The 22,042-nt window shown below is 36.2% G+C and overlaps 2 long non-coding RNA genes across 2 annotated transcripts in view; both read right to left on the reverse strand.

Annotated features, from left to right (window-relative positions):
- LOC107696912 (uncharacterized) overlaps positions 1 to 22,042 on the reverse strand; it is a 52,709-nt gene that overhangs the window by 7,559 nt on the left and 23,108 nt on the right. The gene's annotated exons all lie outside the window — the stretch shown is intronic.
- Positions 953 to 19,463, reverse strand: LOC107696913 (uncharacterized). Its single transcript, XR_001635137.1, has 3 exons — positions 19,454 to 19,463; positions 13,152 to 13,158; positions 953 to 1,168 (listed from the first exon to the last, which is right to left on the reverse strand). It is a non-coding gene; the product is annotated as an uncharacterized LOC107696913 (long non-coding RNA).

A 22,042-nucleotide genomic window follows, 5' to 3' on the forward strand; every position in this document is an offset into this window, starting at 1 on the left:
TTGACATATCAAATGACTAATACATAACAAAATATTCCATAAGACTCCTGAGCTATGAAAGTAATAACCTTTCATTTTTGTGTCTCACTACTAGATTCACTCCAGCCGTCTGCCACATTATATGAAATGTGTTCCAACCTGGCGAAGTGTTGATGTTGACATTTTTATTTGTCATCATAACAATTTATGTGGCCCATCAGTTAATTTGCATCACCGCATGACTCATGATTCTATTGTACAGGCGGAGAGGTGGAGTGGCCATCAAGATTTATATGCTTGCACGTTTATGTGTCGCAGCGTTTGGCTCGCTTCTCTTGGAGCTGCTGTCCTTTAATTACAATCCACAGCAATTCAGGCCTGATAAATCAAGGGCAAGTTTGTATACAAACACATGCACAAGTTAACACGCATGAGTGCAGACGTGTGCTGAAAGGGTAGTTAGGTGGTACAGAGGCAGATAAAGAATGATGGCATTATGGTAATAAGTGTTATTTTGTACAGAAATGAGCACCTCTGATGGACAGGCTCATTTAGAGTCTCTGAGGAAGACTAATCAATGATAAGGTGAGCGCTATCCATTCTCTGTCTGGAAAACTATAGCAGGACTGATGAGGTGCAAATTAAAAAGCCATTAGAGAAGCATCTCCCACCGCGGTGAAAAGAGTTCTCAGGTTAGCGGTTATCTGAGGTCTGAGTGATTTATAACAATCGAGAAATCTCAAAACTCAAGATCAAAAGAAAACACATCTGGAGTCGATGTTTAGCAATAAACACACTGACGTGCTGCAGTGGTGCTTCTAAGGGCAATTAGAGTTTGAATCTTCTAAGGGCAATTAGAGTTTGAATATGGCTCACAACGTTTAGTTCCCTTATTATCATCCTCATTGGGGTCTTTCGCACCGCTTTAGTTCCAGAACTAAATGTACAGTACTAAAGTACTGGGATGATTTTGCGCGAACTATTTCCCAGTACCATTTAAAGGGTTGCATTCGCACAGACAGTGTACGTAAGACGGTCGACACACAGTGACGTCATTTGTGCGCGGCGTTCAACAATGGAAACAAAGAACAACGTTAACAACAGGAGGATGGAGGACACTGTGATCGGAGCGGTGTTTTTGTTGTCTCGCGGGTTTCACAATAATGGACATGAAATGTCGACATATAGGCTACGTAAAGAATCGACGACGTAAGACTAAGAATCTCCAACGACAACTGGCAGTGCTACATTTGATACAAGTGCATGCACTTCAGTGTCCGTCCATCTATCGCTGTTCTCCATACTTGCGAAATAAGTTGACACAATGTTTACAGTATGTTTACACGGCGTTTTAAATCATGGCGGGTGAGGGCGTTTTCGTACACGTTTGGCCAATCAGTGTCTACTTACGTCACGGGTAGTACCAGTTGTGCTGGTTAGACCCTGGCAAACGGCAAAAAGTGGGTAGTTCCACAATTAGTTCTGGTACTATGAAAAGGTTCCCGCGGTGCGAAAGGCCCTATTACGTCCGATCTTTATAAAAGTTTTTTTTTTTTTTAAAGCCAAACGTAAACTACAGCTAGCTAGAACAATAGAACTAGCTAGCAAGTATGGTAGTTAAAAAATATAGCTAAATAATAGAATGACAGATAGCTAGAATGATTATATAGATAAAAAGCTACCTAGAATGATGGCCGACTAGAACAATAGCTAGAATGACAGCTAGCTACAACAATGAGTAGATAGCTAGAATGATAGCTAACTAGGACAAGAGCAAGAATGATAGTTAGCTAGAACTAGATCAGTAGATAGATAGATAGATAGATAGATAGATAGATAGATAGATAGATAGATAGATAGATAGATAGAAATAGTCAGAAGATAGATAGATAGATAGATAGATAGATAGATAGATAGATAGATAGATAGATAGAACTATAGCTAGATATATAAGTAGCTAGCTAAAACAATAGCTAGAAGGACAGCTAGCTAGAATGATAGCTAGAACAATAGCTAACTAGAATGAGAGCTAGATGACAGCTAGCTATAACAATAGCTATAACGATGGGCAGATAGCTAGCTAAAGCAATAGACCAGTAAACAGTAGAACGATATCTAGATAAATGTTCGCTGGAATGAAATGACAGCTAGCTAGAACAATAGCTAACTACAACAAGAGCAAGAATGATACAGCTAAAACTGTAGATCAGTAGATAGATAGCTAGAATGACAGCTAGAACTATAGCTAGCTAGATAAATAGCTATCTAAAACAATAGCTAAAGGACTACTAGCTAGAATGATAGCTAACTAGAATGAGAGCTAGAACGACAGCTAGCTATAACAATAGCTATAATGATGGGCAGATAGCTAGCTAAAGCAATAGACCAGTAGACAGTAGAACTGTTACGGGGCGAACGAGACGTGAGACTTACGGATCCATTTGCAAAGCTTTAATAGGAGACAGCGACGTGGTCATAAAACAGGCATGGGTCAGACAATGGCAAACAGGTATATTGAGGGCAAGACAGAAGAGTAATCCAAAACGGGCGTGGTCGATAAGCGGCTAACAATATCCAGAGGGCTTGACATGAGGGGTAATCCAATAACACGAGCTAGAGTCCAGGCGAGGTGCAAACACAGTCCGAAACAGCAGGCAAAGGGTTAACTTAAGATAAACAGGCAAAAATCAGGTACCAGGAAATCAGAAAACACGGCGAGACTAGACTAAGACTAGAACTAGGAACTAGAAAGTAACACAGGGGAAAAGGCTCCGTAAAGTAGCTATCACACGATGAGCGATAAGCGCTAAACAATACTCTGCAGTGAATGGTGTTTGAGTGAGTGTTATATAGTGAATGTGTGATTGATGTCAGCTGTGTGCAATCAGTGCTGTGTGCAATCAGTGCAATGGATGATGGGATATGTAGTCCGGGTGGCTGATGGGATATGTAGTCCGGGATGACATGCAACAGTTTGTGTTGTGCGAGAGTCAATTTAATGAAAGGGTGACCTCTGGTGGTGATTGAACGGAAGTCCATGGACAGGATTCGTGACAAGAACGATATCTAGATAAATGCTAGCTAGAATGAATGACAGCTAGCTAGAACAATAGCTAACTAGAACAAGAGCAAGAATGATACAGCTAGAACTGTAGATCAGTAGATAGATAGCTAGAACGACAGCTAGAACTATAGCTAGCTAGATAAATAGCTATCTAAAACAATAGCTAGAAGGACTGCTAGCTAGAATGATAGCTAGAACAATAGCTAACTAGAATAAGAGCTAGAACGACAGCTAGCTATAACAATAGCTATAACGATGGGCAGATAGCTAGCTAAAGCAACAGATAGATAGCTAGAAAAATAGCTAGCTAGAACAATAACTAAACCGAGAGCTAGAAGAATTGCTAGACAGATAGATAGCTAGAACAATGGCTAGATTGCTAGCTAAAATGAGTTAACTACAACAAGAGGAAGAATGATAGCTAGCTAGAATTATATAGATAGCTAGAACAATAGATATAACGTTAGACAGACAGACAGACAGACAGATAGACAGATAGATAGATAGACTAAAATGCAAAGAAATCTAAAGAAATGGATGTCCCTTATGTATGCCTGCTGTGATTGCATAATGTCAACATGACCTTGAGTGATTTTTTTTAAAGGTTTCATTTGTAATTTCAGTGTTGAGTTGTTGTTGGTTTTTTTTTTTGTTTTGTTTTTTTTACAGTACATACTGTTCATTGTTCATTTAGATTAAAACTAGAAAGATGTGGTACTAAACTTTATCTTGCAGTGAGTTTAATACATACCCACACAGTATTTAAATTTTTTTTTTTGTTATTGCACTGCAAGCTTACAGTGTGAATAGAATGTGATGAGAATGACAGACTGCGCACAGAAGAATTATACAAATACATCTTTCTTTTGCCTTCAAAAACATATGCAACAAACATACAGAACAACCAGTGACAATAATGACTCTTTTGATCTGGTTCTTTTTCATTTAATCAGTCAACAGACTGTAATACTAACTGGATGTTCATTCGACATCAACTCGATAGATAGTTATGCTGTAAAAAAACGATGATTTTGATTCCAGTATTTTTATTACATCATTATATATACTATAATTCCCATTCCCAGTCGCCACTTTAATCTGGGTTGATAAGCACCAATATACTTGACTTGCTGCCTGTGAAAATAAAACCTCTATCTTCCATTTTTAATGCCAATGGCTATTTACACAATGTGTAACAGAATATTAAACCAGTATATACAGTTTGCATCTAATGAAAATAGCAACACATAGCGTCCTTTTCAGACAAAGTGCAAATAGACATGCCACTCGCACAGTGTAAATTGAAGTGGAAAGCTATTGTACTTAGCATACATCGCCTAAGCAATGGTAGGTGGAGGGAAAACAGCTTTTTCAATAACTCAAGGTCAGTTATTTGCACTTGGTGTGAATAGATATTGCCTTTTCTAATTTCCTTGATCACGTCAACATATTCTGCTCATTATGCATGTATGTTTCCTGCCCACAGCCATTTCTAGTGTTATAATAAATAGGCAATTCAAAGTCATGCCATAGCTATACTCGCCTTACAAGAAGTACGCCTTCCTCTCTATGTTCAGCTTCGGCAAACTGAATCCTACTCCATCCACTTTGCGAGACATGAAATATGATTTATTCATAAGCTCAATAATTATGACTCTCCGTGGAACCCTGCGATTGAGAGATTAGACCCCGACTGTTTTTGTGTCTTCACAGAGAATGAAGATCATATATTCAACTAACACTGCAAAATAAAAACAGCATGTAAACTCCTCTGTTTGGCACATAATTACACAAAAAATATTGTTGGCTGGATGAAAGGACATTTTTAAGCAAAGAACAAACTGCATTTGTGTTTCTGAGAAGACACAGAGAATGTAGATGACTTGCATGCATGCGGTAACTCGCATTTAATGCAAAACTGCAATATATGTGCAGCTTCTTTTCAAGAAGGGATCATTTTAATTTCATCAGTTTTAAACATGAAGAGCTGTTCACAGCACAGGTTACTCTCCACATGAAGATGAGCGAGGGCGAAACATGTTTATGCGCATTAAGTGAACCGTTCATCTCGCGAACGCGCCATGTAGAAGTTAATTGGAAAATGACATGCTTTTTAAAAAATGTTTCTGGCTGCAGGAAGAAAGATACCAAATATATAGTTGTGACAGTTAATTGATTCTTCAACCGGAGTCAAAGACAGCTTAGCTCGATTAAAAGCAGAGCATTGTTTGCACAAGAAACATCATCTTGGGAACGCTATCAAATTAAACACATTTATAAGCTAATTTGTTTGGATGCATTGAGGCTGGGTGTAAACAACATGCTTAGTGCATTCCAATTGTGCTGGAAAAGTGCCCGATACAATGCTATATTTGTCGTGTAAATCTAATGCATTCTCGCTTGTTTTCACAGAATGCATACACGTATCCCAGACCGCTGCCAGGGGCCTGGATGGGAGACATATCCACAATTCACTGAGGGGCCCGTGAGAAAATGCACCACTGCTCATTATGATTTGCAGCGGCTCAGATAAAGCCTTTCCTGGATTTTGCTTCCGCGCTGAGAATTTTCCAACACAAAAGGAGAAAGAATTAGGCTGAATGGGCGGCACACACATCCTCAACCCCTTATTTTGGACTCTTTTAAATGTGGAGCAAGCGGATACGGCATCAATTTGACACCCCGTCCTCGAGTCGAACCGGTTTGGTTTTACTTCAACCAACAATAAACGTCCCCCACAATGGGGCTTGCGAGCACGCAAGGCAAATCCATCCGTAATGAACCAGCGAAATGTTTCTCGAAGCTGCCGTTGTTGCTGTATGATAGCTACTATTGTACCTGCTCTCCCCAAGGAATTGACGCCCACTGTCCAACTTCTTTTTGTGTTGTGTAGTGATGTGACAAACTATTCATGCCGAACCATCGGAAACGTCTCTCGTGATCAGTGGACGGTAATTGCTCAATTGAGCACAGCCCACGAGGATGTTTCTGAGGACTACATAACAACAGAAGATATTTTTGACTGCTGTGAAAACATCATGAAGAAAAGTCTGTTTGCAAGGACTGTAACCTCACCACGAGTTCCCACTGTGATTTGATTTCAACCCTGGCTGAACTTGGACACACCACGGGAGAGTTGAATTGTGGGTATCGTATGTGTGTCGTGAATGTGCTTTTTTGTTCTCCGTTTAAAGCTGGAATTTCCACTTTCCCTGGATTTTTAGGAGTCCTTTCTCTTTGTTCAGACAGAAAAGTTAGCTGGCTACTTTTGTATAAGCAACATATCACCCGAAAGTGATGAATCAAAGAGAGATCGACTTCATGTTTTTGAAACACTTGCATCTGGATGCCTTTTTGTCGCTTGACATCTGATCATCACACTGGACATTTTCTCTCAACACCATCTTTATTTTGGCATGGCATAAAACAGTGGTTCTCAACTACTGGGTTGCAGGTCTGTTCTGATCAGGGTCGTAGACAAATAAGAAAACGCAGCTAACCATATAATCATTCATAGTTGAGACAGCAAAATAAATGCTTTTGTTTTTGGAGTCAAAGATATGTGCAATCCAACTCTACAGTATTTTGGCACAAATTCATCCACTAGACAGAATGAGAAGCCAAAAATGAAGAGGCTGCATGACATAATCCTCAAAAACCATGAACAAACTACTAAACGTGAGGAAAATATGACCCACACTATGTTAAATATGGGTTCACAGGGTTTGTGTTGACCACAATGTGTTTTATATGGTGAATATTTGTCTGTTTAGGGCATCATACTTTAGAAACCAAAATAGCTAGCTTTTGTCATGTTAATAATTTTGCATATTGTTGGGCCTTAGCAATTCTTGAAAATAGTATTATTACATTTTAATGTTTGAATTTAGGGACATTTTTTACTTACTTTTTGTACTGTAAACGATTTGGTTATCATGTCGGGTCACCACTTAATTTCTGATGCAAAATCTGGGTCCTGTTGAGAACCACTGACTTGAAACCTTTCTCAGATCTTCACACTTGGACAACCATAATACATTCATCCCATTAGATTTTTCTAACTCAGCATTATGAGGAGATTTACAGTACACTACCATTTAAAATTTGGGATCAGGTTTATATGTGTGTGTGTGTGTGTGTGTGTGTGTGTGTGTGTGTGTGTGTGTGTGTGTGTGTGTGTGTGTGTGTGTGTGTGTGTGTGTGTGTGTGTGTGTGTGTGTGTGTGTGTGTGTGTGTGCGCTAGCATATTTGAATGATTGCCCCTTAAGCCTAGAGTGATGATGCTGAAAATTCAAATGCAAATTAAATTATATTTTAAAATGCAGCACAATGGAAAACAGCTATTTTAAATTGTAATAATATTGCTGTTTTACTGTAGTTTTGATCAAATAATTGCAGCCTTGGTGAGATTCTTACTGACCCCAAACTTTAGACCAGTAGTGTGTATCCTGTACAGCTTAAACAAGCCACAGGTAACAAGTGCGTCTGTGCAAGAGGAGGCCAAACCAATATAGCTAAACGCAACCAGTACATCAATGAATGAATGCAAACGGACAGAAAGTCATGAGAAAGATTATGCACACCCACTGCCATCTGTCCAAAAGCGTCCAAAAACTCCTCTTGATTGTTGTATAATCATTATAATTACATCCATCATAATTGGTTAACATATATGCAGCTGTGTTTTTAGCCAGCAACAAGCTGAATGAGAACTAAACCTGCCAAAGCAGAACAAATGGTTATTGCTATTAGTCAAAGTTATTAGCTAAAGAGAGCTGGATTTGAGTTGGAGGTAACTCACTCTTAAAAATAAAGGTTCTTTATTGGCATTGATGCGTCAGGTGAAGAACCTTTAACTTCCTTGGAAAATTTCCACTGCATAAAAGGTCCTTTATAGTGAAATAAGGTTATTCAGATTATTAATATGGTACCACTAAGGGAAAAAATGGCTCATTTAAGAACTGTTACCTAAAAGGTTCTTTGAAGAACCCAAATGGTTCTACTATGACATCACTGCTAAAATTCCTTTTGGAACTTTTATTTTTAAGAGTGTAGAACATTTACATTCCACAAAAGGTTCTTTATAATGGAAAAAAGGTTCTTTAGTTTATTCAAATGTTCTGCACACTAAGAAAATAATTAAGAACTGTTCCATGAAAGGTTCTTTGAGGAACCAAAATGATTCTTTAAATGGCATTGCCACAAAAAAAACTCCTTTTGGAACCTTTATTATTAAGAGTGTAACTAGATACCTTTTGCTGAAAATGTGATGCTTGCACGTGCAAAACTGACCATCCAGCGTGTTGCTAAGGTGTACTAAATGGTTTCAGTACAATGCTATGGTGTGCTGGGTTATTTACCCCAATTCATAAAGGCCCACATGCAAGTCTCTATGATATTTTGATCTCTAGATTAAAGGCTTAGGTCCTTTCTTCAATATCTGAGGGAATATTTTGCCTGTTTGATCACCTGCCAGGCAGAAATCATAAGTCAGATCACTTAGAAAACTAATAGCACATCTCTCCTCAACAAGCCGCGTGATTTGTGGTATCTCATGCCCAAAGTACAAACACTGAGGATGAGCCACAAATGGATGAGTCACGCACTAAAACAGCTCTTAATTCTGAGCAATAGTGAGAGTTAGGTTTGCCTATGCAAACTCCGCTGAGAAAAGATGTAAAAGAAACCATTGAATTGTGTGCCATCATGTGTCCTTTAGTGAGAAATGGCCACCCTTAAAGTCTGCCAAGAACACACAATCTATCAATGTCACTGCAGGGATGGTCTGACTGTGGGGGTTTCTGTGCAATTTACTTAGTAACATTTCACATCCTCTTGAAGAACAAGCCAAATAATTCACAGATTTCAGATTAGGAGAACGGCTCTCCCCTGATTTATTGATTTTTTTTAGAAATCCTTTAGTCAGAGGTATAATAAAAAAGAACTAAAAATGCCGTCTCGGTTGCTTAATCATGCCTCTCGGTTTAAAGCTAGATGAAGTGTCTTCATACCTCCCAAGAAATGATTGGTCAAATTAAAAAGATTTCCCCCATAGTTCTCTGAGGCCTTTCACATGTTTACATATGCTCAATATGCATGCATATTTCTGTTAGCCATCCACTTTTCAGCGTGCACAACGACCTTGGGTTTCTAAAGTAAAACTAGGCTGATGGTGAAAACGCAAATGATGCAATTTGCTTCTCTAAGAGGCCTCTATTAGCTGAACATGTTCAAGGCTCTGTACCATTATGATTGAACTGAAGTAGACAGACGGTGAAGGTGTAAATACTGATTTGCATTTTGAGCTCATGTGTGAAAAGGGTCAAGGACAAATTGCCCAGTTTTGCTCTCTCCTGAATTGTCCTAAATTTGAGGACGTCTTTTGTGTAAAAATACGATTTTCAAAGCATAGTTGTTCTTTATGTTCTTATTAAAAACATAGAAATGCTGTGAAGTTACATCCTGTCTTTATCTTTATAAGGCTAGAAAACCAACAGAACCAGAAAACTCCATTTGTTGATTTTTTTGAACTTCAATTTATGTATTTTTCTGTTTCCATGGTATCCTTTGATTTTTCCATCAGTGGCTCACATTTTAAAAAAATAAAAATAAATTGAAGCCACGGAAATGAAAAGCAAATCATAAAAGAAGAGTTCACATAAAAATGAAAAATTGCTGAAAAATTACTCACCCTCAAGCAATCTAATATGGTTACGTTTTTTTTGTTTGTTTTTTTATCAGAACAGATTTGGATAAATTTAGCATTACATCACACCAATGGATTCTCTACAGTGAATGGGTGCCGTCAGAATAAGAGTCCAAACAAGATAAAAAGTAATCCACATGATTCCAGTCCATCAAATGAATCCTTGTGAAGTAAAAAATATGTGCATTTGTAAGAAATAAATACATAAAGATGCTTTTTTTAAACTTTGATAAAATTGATAAATATGAAGAGAGAAATATGCACAGATCAAGCTCCATTTATTAGCGAACAGACTCCAAAACGGTTCTAAACGAGTGGATTTTGATTATAAACATTGTTTTTCGCTTCACAAGGCATTAATTAATGGACTCGGCTGCTTGTGAATTATTGTGATGTTTTTATCAGCTGCTTTGACTTTCATTCTGATGGCACCCATTCACTGCAGAGGATCCATTGGTGAGCAAGTGATGAAGTGATGATGTGATGAAGAAACAAGTTCATCTAGATCTTGGATGGCCTGAGGGTGTCAATTTTAGGCAAATTTTCATTTTTGGATGAACTATTCCTTTAAAACCTGGAAAAAAAACTCTTCAGCATGCCCAGCCCTAATTTCTTGTTAGCAAGAGGAAACAAAATGTGCTCGTCAAGTAGTGTCATCAAGTCTTATTTCCAGGTCATTAATGCAAGTAAATGACACTGGCCTTAAATTTATGCTAATTTTCCAGGTCAGCTTTTCAATTAAACTTTCCACTAAATTTGTCATGCTAATAATACAATATGCAAAGAAAAACATTTACCAAATTAAATTTAAAAAATGCAAAATAGAAGCATTTCTTAGTAGCGACAGATTTTGGACCCCAATGACAAGTAAGTCTCTCTGTGTCAGTGTTGATCTATATGTACATTAACCCAGGAGACAGACGCGGTGGTTAGAGGTTAACTGCGCTGACTGAATCTCAATCTGTGCTTGTGAATGTTTGTATGAAGGATAAACTGCTCCTCCTTAAACTGTAATACCAGACACATCAAGCATGAGTGCAAGGAAAACACTCACACCTGCATTCGCACTCATCATCCATGTCATGTATGCAACACTCACAGGATCCCAATAACTGAAGAGAGACATTTGAGAGAGAGTTCAATTAATGTTTCCAAGTTAAGCTCTATTGACAACCTCTGTGACATGATCTCAATCATAGGGAGACACTGACTTGAAACTACACTGGACAATTTAACCAGATCAAAACCTCAGGATATCGAATTGGCTCATACAAATAGGAACTGCTGCTTCAAAGAGTACAATAAAAGTGGTCCATTTGATGTGTGCACTATATTCCAAGTCTTCTGGCACTTCTGGATTTAATACATTATTTTCATGGCTTCATAGAGGACTTTGAAAGTTGGGACACAACTCGGATGGATGGATATTATTGTATTTTTTGTCCTTTTTGGTGCTTAATAGCCCCAGTTCTAATTCACCTGTGGGGAAAAAAAACATAATAATAATTTTTAATGTTCCAAGGAAGAAAAAAAAAAAGGTTACACTCTATTTTGATAGTCCACTTTAGACATTCTATAAGTACCTTTGTAACTACATGTCAACTACATGTCAACAAATTCTCATTAATTTGCAACTACATGTCTACTAACTCTCAGAGTAGACTGTTAGAGTAGGTTTAGGGTTAAGTTGACATATACTTGCAAAGTTTCTGACAGTCAGTATGTTGTATGTTGTGGACCCATCAAAATAAAGTGTTAGAAGATATTAAGCAGACATGACTGCTAGTTGACATGTAGTTGCAACGTTACTTACTGTTAGAAGAATGTCTAAAGTGGATTATCGAAATAAAGTGTTACCAAAAAAAACATTGGTTTATGACAAATTGCTTGTGAGGTTCTTCATTTGTAAGTCGCTTTGGATAAAAGACTTACTGGATAAAAGACATACAATAATCTTGCCCGCTGGTAAATGCATAATTAATGTATAAAGAGCGGCGTTAATGACCCTGGTTAACACAAATTATTACAAGCTCAACATGAGACCAGTTTGATCTTGTTTACATTGATGCACTTACAATAGAAGTCACTTTGAAAGGTTTTGAGGAGTTTTATATTGGATATAACATTGTATAGAAAAGGCCAGTAAGTGATTTCATCACTGTTTCACGTAAACACAAATTATGTTCAAGTCTTGGTCACTTTACTTTCAAAACATTTATCTTTGTTTAAAGACGAACCAAACAGGGTACCACTGTAAGAGCTTTAGGGTAAATGCACCTTGTGCTTGTTTTTACATCCTGAAGGGTTGAAGCGGAAATTATTTTCACCACGACACAGATGTTGTCTATATAGCTTTACTTAGATTGAACCTGAAACATTTCTTCATTAAGATTCCATTATGACGATACATCAAGCACACTGTGACACACTCTGCTTCTGTATGTTCATCATTCTCTGTGATCACAGTCCACACCTGGCTGTGCCTTGCAGCGTGCATTTCATACAAATATCAGCCAAAAAAAAAAAAAAAGACAACGCTTGCCATGCTCACATGTACAGACTTATGAAATCCTGGACCAGAGATAAAAGATATGCTGATATTTGTATTTTTATCTGTATCCTGTATGTATGTTGCTCCCTTTCTTTAGAAAAATAAAAGAAATACTTTCATAAAATCATCTTGAAAGACTGATTTGTCAATGTAGGGAGAAGCTGGTGACAAAGATTGTAGGTTCAAACCCTGCAGGACAATAAAAATTTCACCATTGTATTTATATAAAAGCATAATATATTGGATGGATGGATGGATGGATGGATGGATGGATGGATGGATGGATGGATGGATGGATGGATGAATTTATAATAATTATAAAAATAATTTAATTCAGTTCAGTTAATTTCAAGGATGTGAAAATATGAGAAAGTAGAATACAATACTGAAAGAATAGAATATTGAAGAATAGATTTTTGTCTAATTTTTGTCTTCATTTATAAATAATAAATAAATAAAATCATAACTGCAAGTCACTTTAAATTACTTAGACAAAATAGAGTCTGCCCATTTAGAAGAAGAAAAAAACTGCTAAATGAAAAGTAGAAAAAAGAAAAAAGAAAATAAAATCAAGGCACTGTCCCTGAAATGCTGTATTAATATGTAAGCCTATTCTAAAAGTTTAATCAGAATGACTGGCATCCAATCAGTCCTATTCTGTATTTCATAATAGCATGGGACAGAAGCAATTGTTTCTCTCCACTTCCTCTGCAGGGGTGAGATCTCTGTCTGCTGTGCTCCCCGTCGGTTTCTCCTCTGACGGTGAGGCTGGAGTTACGGGTGCAATGGTGTGTGAATAATGGATTGCCAAGCTGTCGTTGTCACTGGCTCGCATCCTTAAGAGAGGACACTAATGCGCTTTTAATTATGAGTGTCATTATAGAGACACATGAGTGACACAGCTGCAGTCATACCAACATCTTCCTCTTAATCTGCAGGGCTTGCTGTTTAGTTTCTTAGTGGTATTAGCAGTAATGAAGTCGTGCATCGTGCTGATTTCTGCTGCGTGCGAATGTTCTAATGCAAAGCAAGTAGTTTTTTTAAATGTTTTTTAATGAAAGAAGACTCTTTTGCTCACGAAGGCTGCATTCATTTAATTGAAAATCACGTGATCCTTCAAAAATCATTATAGTGGTCGGTCCATTATTATCATTGCCCAATTATTAATAATGGTTCTTATTGTTATCAGAGTTAAAGAGTTTTTATTGCTTAATAGATTTGTGGAAACTGGTACTGTGAAAAAAAGTTGCTGAAAAAAAATTATTTACTGAATTTATTCATTTTTTTATTAATTTTTTTGGATGACATTGAGCTCGATTTCTGAAAGATCTTTTGACACTGAAGACTGGAGTAATGATGCTGAAAATTCAGCTTTGAATCACAGAGATAAATTAATATATTATTAAAATATATTCAGTTATTTTAGATTGTAATAATATTTTATAACATTACTATTTTTACTGTATTTTTTATCAAATAAATGCAGCCTTGGTGAACATAAACAACTTCAAAAACATTTTTAAAAAATTCTAAACATTTGATTATTCTAAACATTACACAGTACGCAAAGAGCTGCCATTGTCCAGCCAATATACAGTACAAAATATTAAAGTCACATAATATTGCTTTTGCTGCAACAATAAGTAAAAAATTGAGAAATTTAACAGACAGGAATCACCTTTTCTTTACTTTGCTACAGCAAAAATCTAAGTATTCAACTCACGCAAATGATTTGCCTGTTCATGATTTTGCTGTGCAGACAAAGAGTTTTTACAGTGCACATCTGAAGTGAAGGGTGGAATTAAAGCATCGTGTATTAGTTAAATACCTCCCACGCTTCATCTGAGATGATGGGCCCTGCTCTGCTGATTCATTTAATTTTGTTGCAGAAAGATTACATTTGTACAAGCACCTCACATGAAGTGTCACTCATTTAATCATGCTCTTGCTTGCAGATATCGTCATAAAAAAAGACCTGATGCAGTGTAAATATGACGTGAAACTCTTGGGGATTTAACCACATTGCAATGAAACAAGGGTCAAGGGTCATGCAGTTAAATATGGCTCTTATTTTCATTCCATAGGGGACAACGAGAATAAAAGTGGTCTTTGTTTGCAAGTGAAATTCACCTAAAGAATTGATTTTACTAGTGGTTATGTAAATGTATTTCTGTTTGCATGAGAGGATCTGCAGTATGCAGTTCAGAAAGCAAAGACATTTGGCTCTCAGAGTCATATTTCATAAATAATATTCTGGTCACCACGTGCTACAACATATGCATACTGCATACTACATGATATACACTGAATACTGACGACTACTGTATTTGAAATAGAAATGGTATGGTACGCTGTCAAATGGCCTCATTATGATGCATGTGTAGTTCATTTGATAAATATGTTTTCTTATCCAATTTTGTTTACAAATGTCTTAGCTGCATTTTCTTACTTAGTATTTTTGTCTTGTTTACCAGTAAAAATAACTAAACATTCTTAAATCAAGATGCATTTATTTAAAGAACTGAATGACTTAAGATATGAATTCTTATTTTCTAAAATATTTTTTTTTATTTTTTAATAAACAAGAAAAAAAAGTCTTACAGTGGGGTAAGAAGAATAAGCTTGTTTCCCCCTTAAATTAAGTTCATTTTTCTTACCCAATTTCAATTTAATTTAAATAAATGTAATTTTTTAGAATTCTTTAGTTCATCAGAATGGTAATTGGTAAAGGTGCCATGTGAACACACACACACACACACACACACACACACACACACACACACAAAATAGTAAGAAATAAATCATGGACATTATTTGAAAAGGTTAAAAGGTTCAGCATTGGAAATAAATGAGAAGCCAATTTCCAGTGGAAACGTTTTGCAATGTGCCCAAACAAAATCTTTCTGAACGCTCATTTTTTTAAATATCAACCTCAAATTTGGAACACAACTTCTTTGGATTTATGGTCAGTTCTAGAGTAAAACATGTTTTGGAAACTATATATTTCATATGAACTTTAAAAGTAGTATTTTTTTAAAGTTAGCATTTTTCATAATAATATACTTAAACTTCTGTGACTTATTTATATCACTTTTTTAAAACGTTTTCCAAATCCTCAATAATCTGCCAAGTGTCTTCTCTAAATAGCGACTAAACTTAAGTCTGTGCTCCAAAGCATTCCAAATTTATGACAGTTTAAGTTGGGAAATTTCATGTTTAATTTCACACACAATCAGATTTGATTGATTCCTTTCTTTTTCAATTTGCATTAAGTGCTCTAAAATATGAGACGCCACTGTTTCAGGAGTTTAGGACAGAATAGGACACAAGCTTATTCGATAACTATTTAATTTCCTATTTTGATTTATGTATATGCTTGTTATGCTTGTAACCGTTTTTTCCAAGGCATTGTTAGATGTCAGTGTTTCCTGTCATACACTCTAAAAAATGCTGGGTTGTTTCAACCCAACTTTGGGTCAAATATGGACTAACCCAACTTTTGGGTTAAAAATTTAATGTAAACATTTAACCCAACGGTTGGGTTAGTCCATATTTGACCCAAAGTTGGGTTGAAACAACCCAGCATTTTTTAGAGTGTAGCTATGCAAAGATTTGATTTCATAAACAGTATCATAGCTATAAAACTATATCTTGTCATGATTTTAAATCTGTATTTAACCTCAGAACAATCTCGAAGAAAAAAGAGGGGTTAAAGTCTGATTTTATAGCGGCTTTACTTTAAAATTACATTTTTCTAAACTTAATTCAAGTGATGAAGGATTTTGAGAAGTCTGACAGTAATCAGTTGAGTCTTACTGTAAGAATAACCCTGCCTGCTTTCAAAATGTTTAAGTTGAAAACAATCATTAGTAATTCAGAAACGTAATCTAAATGTAATCAGTTACATTACTTTAATAAACTAATTGAAATAGTTACATTAGGCTACTTATTACATTTTAAATACGGTAACTTGTAATCTGTAACGTATTACATTTCCAAAGTAACCTTCCCAACACTGGGTTAAAACAAAACGTTTTTACTAATTTTTTGCCGTGTAAGACAAGAATAAGAAATTTGTGTCTGAAATGATTGTCTGTTCGTTGATCACACTGGAAATGCATTTGCGCAATGCATTGTGGGATACAGCATTCTCTACAGCATGCTTTTGTTTCACACATTTTAGAAACATAATACATACTGCAGAAACAATACGAGTAGTACGATTTCGACATGACCAATCTCTTTTGAGAAAAAAAAGATAAATAGCATGCAGCTTTGAAAAAAGTATTAAGTATGTCAGTCTCTCCGTGCACCCAAGCATGCAGTTCCCAATTACGCTTATCAAATGCATTGTGTTTATGAAGTACAGTCTTATATGACTAAAAGGCAGGGCTGTACAATATTTTGGTGGCAAAATCAAATTTTGCATTTCTGCCGGAACGCATTGCGACTAAACATCTCAATCTATTATGAATTTAGCTCACGTCATAACGAGTGTTCTAATACAACCACGTTTACTCATTAGACAGGGGTTAAGCATAGTTTAAAACCTTTTGGTGATGCAGTAGAGTCCTTTTGGTTCATTTACAACACTAATCACAGTCTCTTACAGCTCACTCCCACTGTTTAGTAGATTAAATCTCAACTCAAAGTACTTTGCACACACCATAAAGCTCAGCTTGCAGGTGCACATCCATAACATCCTCACTGCTGTTTTTCTGTTGCTCCTGTCACTGGTGGCGTCACCCGTAATGCCCTTTTCCAAAAGCTTTTTACGTGTCAAAGATTGTGCCGTGACACAGCACCGTTTACTTGGCATTACAACAGACAACCTCAGCCGTGACATTTCAGTCATTTTTGATGGCTTATCACCAGTACATGTTCAGTTTACTGTTTTTGTTTGAACAAAAACTGAAAACAAAACAACACAAAATATCCTGAGAGATAGATAAGTATTCCTTCAAAATCTGCAATTAAAAATGAATGAAAAAAACTCTAGAGAAGTTAGGTTTGTACTTTAGAATTATTTAGGTTTGCATATTGTATACTTGCCAAAAAAGTTTAGAATATAGGCTATAATCTGTTGTTATGACTTTAAAGCGGTCATATGATGCGATTTCAATTTTTCCTTTCTCTTTGGAGTGTTACAAGCTCTTGGTGCATCTTATTGATGATCTAAATCTTAAATTAGGTGGAAACAACAAATAATAACAACATATTTGATAGTAACTGATACTGATCAATTTAATGCATTTACTTCATTTAAAAATACAGCAAAAACAGTAACTTTGCAAAATATTTATTGCAATTATTTTTACATTATTTATTACAATGAAGTAATGGTTTTCTATTTTAGTATATTTAAAAATGTAATTTATTCATGTAATTTTTTCAGACATCATTTTAATATGCTGATTTGTGTTTAATAAACATTTCTGATCATTATCAATGTTGAAAACAGTTCATATTTGAATGTTTCAGTTGAACATTTTGGTGGAAACCAGGGTACATTCGTTTTCAGGATTCTTTGATGAATCGAAAGCTTCAAAAAGAAAATCTATTCAAAAACAGCATTTATTTGAAATAGAAATATTTTGTAACATAACTGTCTGTAGTGTCACCTTTGTGTTCTTGATTAAAAGTAAGAATTTTTCCAAAGAAAAACATTTAACATTTGCTTTAAAAATGATGCTCAAATCATTAAAAAAATTAAAAAATACAGTTCATACAGACTTTCCACAACCCCATCTGCATCTCCTGATAAAAGAATGTTTGAGCCACGCAGCATTTCATTGTCTCCAAACCTTTCCCTAAAACCCTAAAATATTATGCTAAATGGCTAGTAGCATGCCAGACCGTGTTGTGTAAGTAAACTGAGAAACACAGGCGCTCGTTGCTCACAATAGCACTACAGCGTTTCCCTTGCTATCCTTACAGTTTGTGACAATTACAATGCGACCCTAAAGAAATCTCTCTGTGGGAAACTGTGGTGACGACAATCTGCCCACAGAAGGCTTACAGCCGAACGGGGGGAAAAAACACTAAAATTAGCCTGACTCTAGAATTAGCTGAATTTGACCTTTTTTTCTGACTAAGCAGACAAGTTTCACGGCTGCCCAGCCAATGAGTTCCCTGGTGACAAGCAAAAGAGCACTTTGTGTCAGTAACGGACAAATAGTGTTCCCGTGATATGCAGCCAAAACCTGTCAGTTTCTGAAGGTGTGCACGACTTGTGGATTCAGCTTTAGAGGAAAAAGGTGACAAGGGAACATAGGATTCTGCTCCAGCGTTACATGTGAATCACTTTGTACTGTTAAACCTCCAGCACTGCAGTCGTGATATGTACATAATGTGATGAAGCGCTCTAACTCGAACAAAACTGATTCATTTAATTTTTGTTGTAGAAATTTTGTTGCACCATTTGTCAAGGTGAATGTCGTGTGAGCAACCACACATGGGTGGAATGACACAGCATGAGTAACAATGACATCTACCAACTGTTCCTTTAACATGAACACAAATTGGCATTATTAATACGATCATAGCAGACATGTTAAAACACTATAAATTAAAGTTTTAGGGAAAGTATGATTTTTTTTTAAAAAGAAAGAAAATAAATTAATTGGTTATTAAGCAAGGACACATTCATTTGCTCAAAAGTGACTTTTACATTGTTACCAAATATTTCAAATAAATTCTGTTCTTTTGAACTTTCCATTTATCAAAGAATCCTGAAAAAATAAATGCACCATGGTTTCCACAAAAACATATGAAGCAGAACAACTGTTTTCAACATTGATAATCAGAAATGTTTCTTGAGCAGCAAATCAGCATATTAGAATGGTTTCTGAAGGATCATGTGACACTGAAGACTAGAGTAAGGATGCTGAAAATTCAGCTTTGATCACAGGAATAAATTACATTTTAAAATCTATTCAGATAGAAAATGGTTATTTGAAATTGAAAAAAAATAATAATCATTTAAATGTATGGTATAGTGTACTTTTCAATACATCTTTCATTCCATAAAACATCAATAATGTTTCCTAGAAAAAAAAAATGTGTGAATGGTTTTCTCTGATTGCAGCCTGATTAAAATGTTTAATTAAAGACATTGTGTAAATGAACTGTTTGCATCCGCAGGCAAAACCACATTGAAAGAATATTTATGGATTAACTTTGCTTTCCTTGCAGACGTTTTATTGCTTTTTATTTTTCCTCCACATGAAAGATGATTGTAATTGCAGTGTTGGGAATTACAGGTTTCTTGGACTGGATGCAAATGCTTTATTTCAATCATATTTTGACAATTCTTTTCAGCTTTCTCTCACTCTCGCTCCATTTCTCATTCATACTATTCGATTTTCATGCATCCCATCTCGAAACCTAAAGATGAAGCGTGTAATTTCTATGCCACTTGTAACCTCAAGCCAGACTGCAAAAGAAAAAAAAAAAGAAGACAACAAAGTAGTGAGTGCTGCAAAATTCACCAGCACTATGCTGGCATGTTTCCTAACTATATTCATTAAATACATTTATTAAATATAATTGAGTATGTTGTTATGGAGTTGTTGTTCAGGTACAATTGCTTACTAGTTCATCTCAAGACTGATATTCTGCTCTCTAGTTACAGCTCGGGTCTCTACATCAATGTAAATCACATGCAAAAGTGCAAAGCATGAGCAATAATAAGCTGATATTGATGCCTGGCTTAGCACCACTAATGATCGTCTGATAAACAAGACAGACAAACACCAATGTCAATGTCGCTGCTCAAACAAACAGATCAAGTTTTTGAAAGAGAAAAAGAGTGTTACACTTTTAAGAAAGTCAAACCACCACTGTTTACTTATAGTTGAGGCTGAATAGTAAAGTGAAACTGGATGAATTATTTATGCATCAAAACAAAATCACAGAGCATCTCGCTAATATGCATTCAAAGCGCATTCATCATGCTAATAATCATCGATAGATTGCAGTGGCATAAGGCTGCATATGAATATCAATATAATAGTCATTAGCAGAAATCTAATGTTTTTGTCTCATTAGCAGGCTTGCAACTCATTGCACATTCTTCAGGCTCTCCAGGGCTGCTGCTCTTTCAGAAACACTGTACATTTCATAAGTGGACAGTATGGATTACAATAATATTACAGTGAGCGATGTAGGATCCCTTCAGCTTTTCATCTGGCAGCGAATACTCAAATGCAGACTTGATGACTCACTTGCATTGTCTGGGTCTCTGGATACAAGCCTTTTTGCCAACTTTGTGGGACAGTCAGGAGAGATGACTGCAATTTTAAAGCAATTGTTCCCTGATCTCGCTCCCTGCAATCTAAACCACAAAAGCCACGCTGTCAGCCGGCGCTTCAGACTTTTTCACAGACACCTGGCACATGACTGGATCTCGTTGCATGTGTATAAACAACAAAAACAACGTGAGAGAAATTAGGTCAGATTTTTTTGTCTCACTTGGACCACTGACTGAAGACGAGCAATATCCATCATGATATGATGATAACACTTCTGATGTTGATGTTACAGTATATCATAATTGATCGTTAGATAACATCAATAGGGATTGAATTATTGTGCATGAAAATTATTTTCTAAAATGAACTGTTTTAAGTACATTTCTCCTGCTGTTCATCTTAACATCATGTAAAGTATTTCTCTAAATAATAATAAAACTAAATGTGATTGTTATAACTACCCATAAAATAAAATAAATAAAATAAAATAAAATAAAATAAAATAAAATAAAATAAAATAAAATAAAATAAAATATAATATTATGGGCAATGAGAAAACCTAAATATATAAAAATTTTAGTCTCCATTACTAAATGGGAAAAATCAATACAAGCAATACAGTCAGTTTCTGTATGTCTAAGTGAATATCAATAGACAGGACAGATCTGTGAAATCTGTCAAATGATCATGATTTGTGCATTCAGCCTCGTTCTGTACGCAGCCTAAAACAGCCAAAACTCTCATTTGGAGCCACCCTGATGCTGTATAACCGCTGTGAATGCTTCAAAGTGGCTCTTACTCGCTAGCTGAGCATACAAACGGCCCTTCTTTCACGTGCCACAGCTTTGAGCCACGCCGTCCCTGAGGCAGCTCGTCCTGAGCCGGATTCTCCTGGTCTGGCAGGACGTGGATGATGAGGTCCGACACAGTCCAGCACTGAGCAGTGTGACGATATTCACCAATTCCACGACTAGCACTGCAAATTCACAAGAGCGGAAAGTCTTGTGATGGGGGTTGCGGGAAAGTGAGGAGCTGGTGGCAGTCAAAGAGGAAAAGACCAAAACAATAGAGGGATATGAGAAGAGATGAGGGCCGAGAGCATATCAAGAACTTTCCTGAGATACTTTAGCCATTAAAGGGGTCATATGATGCAATTTCAATTTTTCCTTTCTCTTTGGAGTGTTACAAGCTCTTGGTGCATAAAGAAGATCTGTAAAGTTGCAAAGACTAAAGTCTCAAATCCAAAGAGATATTCATTATAAAAGTTAAGAGTCAGCCACGCCTACCTAAAACGGCTCGTTCTAACACGCCCCCACATATCTACGTCACGATGTGGGAAGATTTGCATAACGCCGCCCAAATGTTCACACAAATAAAGAAGGTGTAACTTTTATTCTTGCTGTAGTTTTGTTGCTGCCGCCATGTCGTGAAGACACTGTGTGTTTCGTTGTGAAAGCGAAACTACTTTGTTTGGTCTTCCAAAAGAGGAC

The sequence above is a fragment of the Sinocyclocheilus anshuiensis genome, unplaced genomic scaffold (assembly GCF_001515605.1).
Source record: "Sinocyclocheilus anshuiensis isolate Anshui unplaced genomic scaffold, SAMN03320099.WGS_v1.1 scaffold1083, whole genome shotgun sequence".
NCBI classification, from domain to species: Eukaryota; Metazoa; Chordata; class Actinopteri; order Cypriniformes; family Cyprinidae; genus Sinocyclocheilus; species Sinocyclocheilus anshuiensis.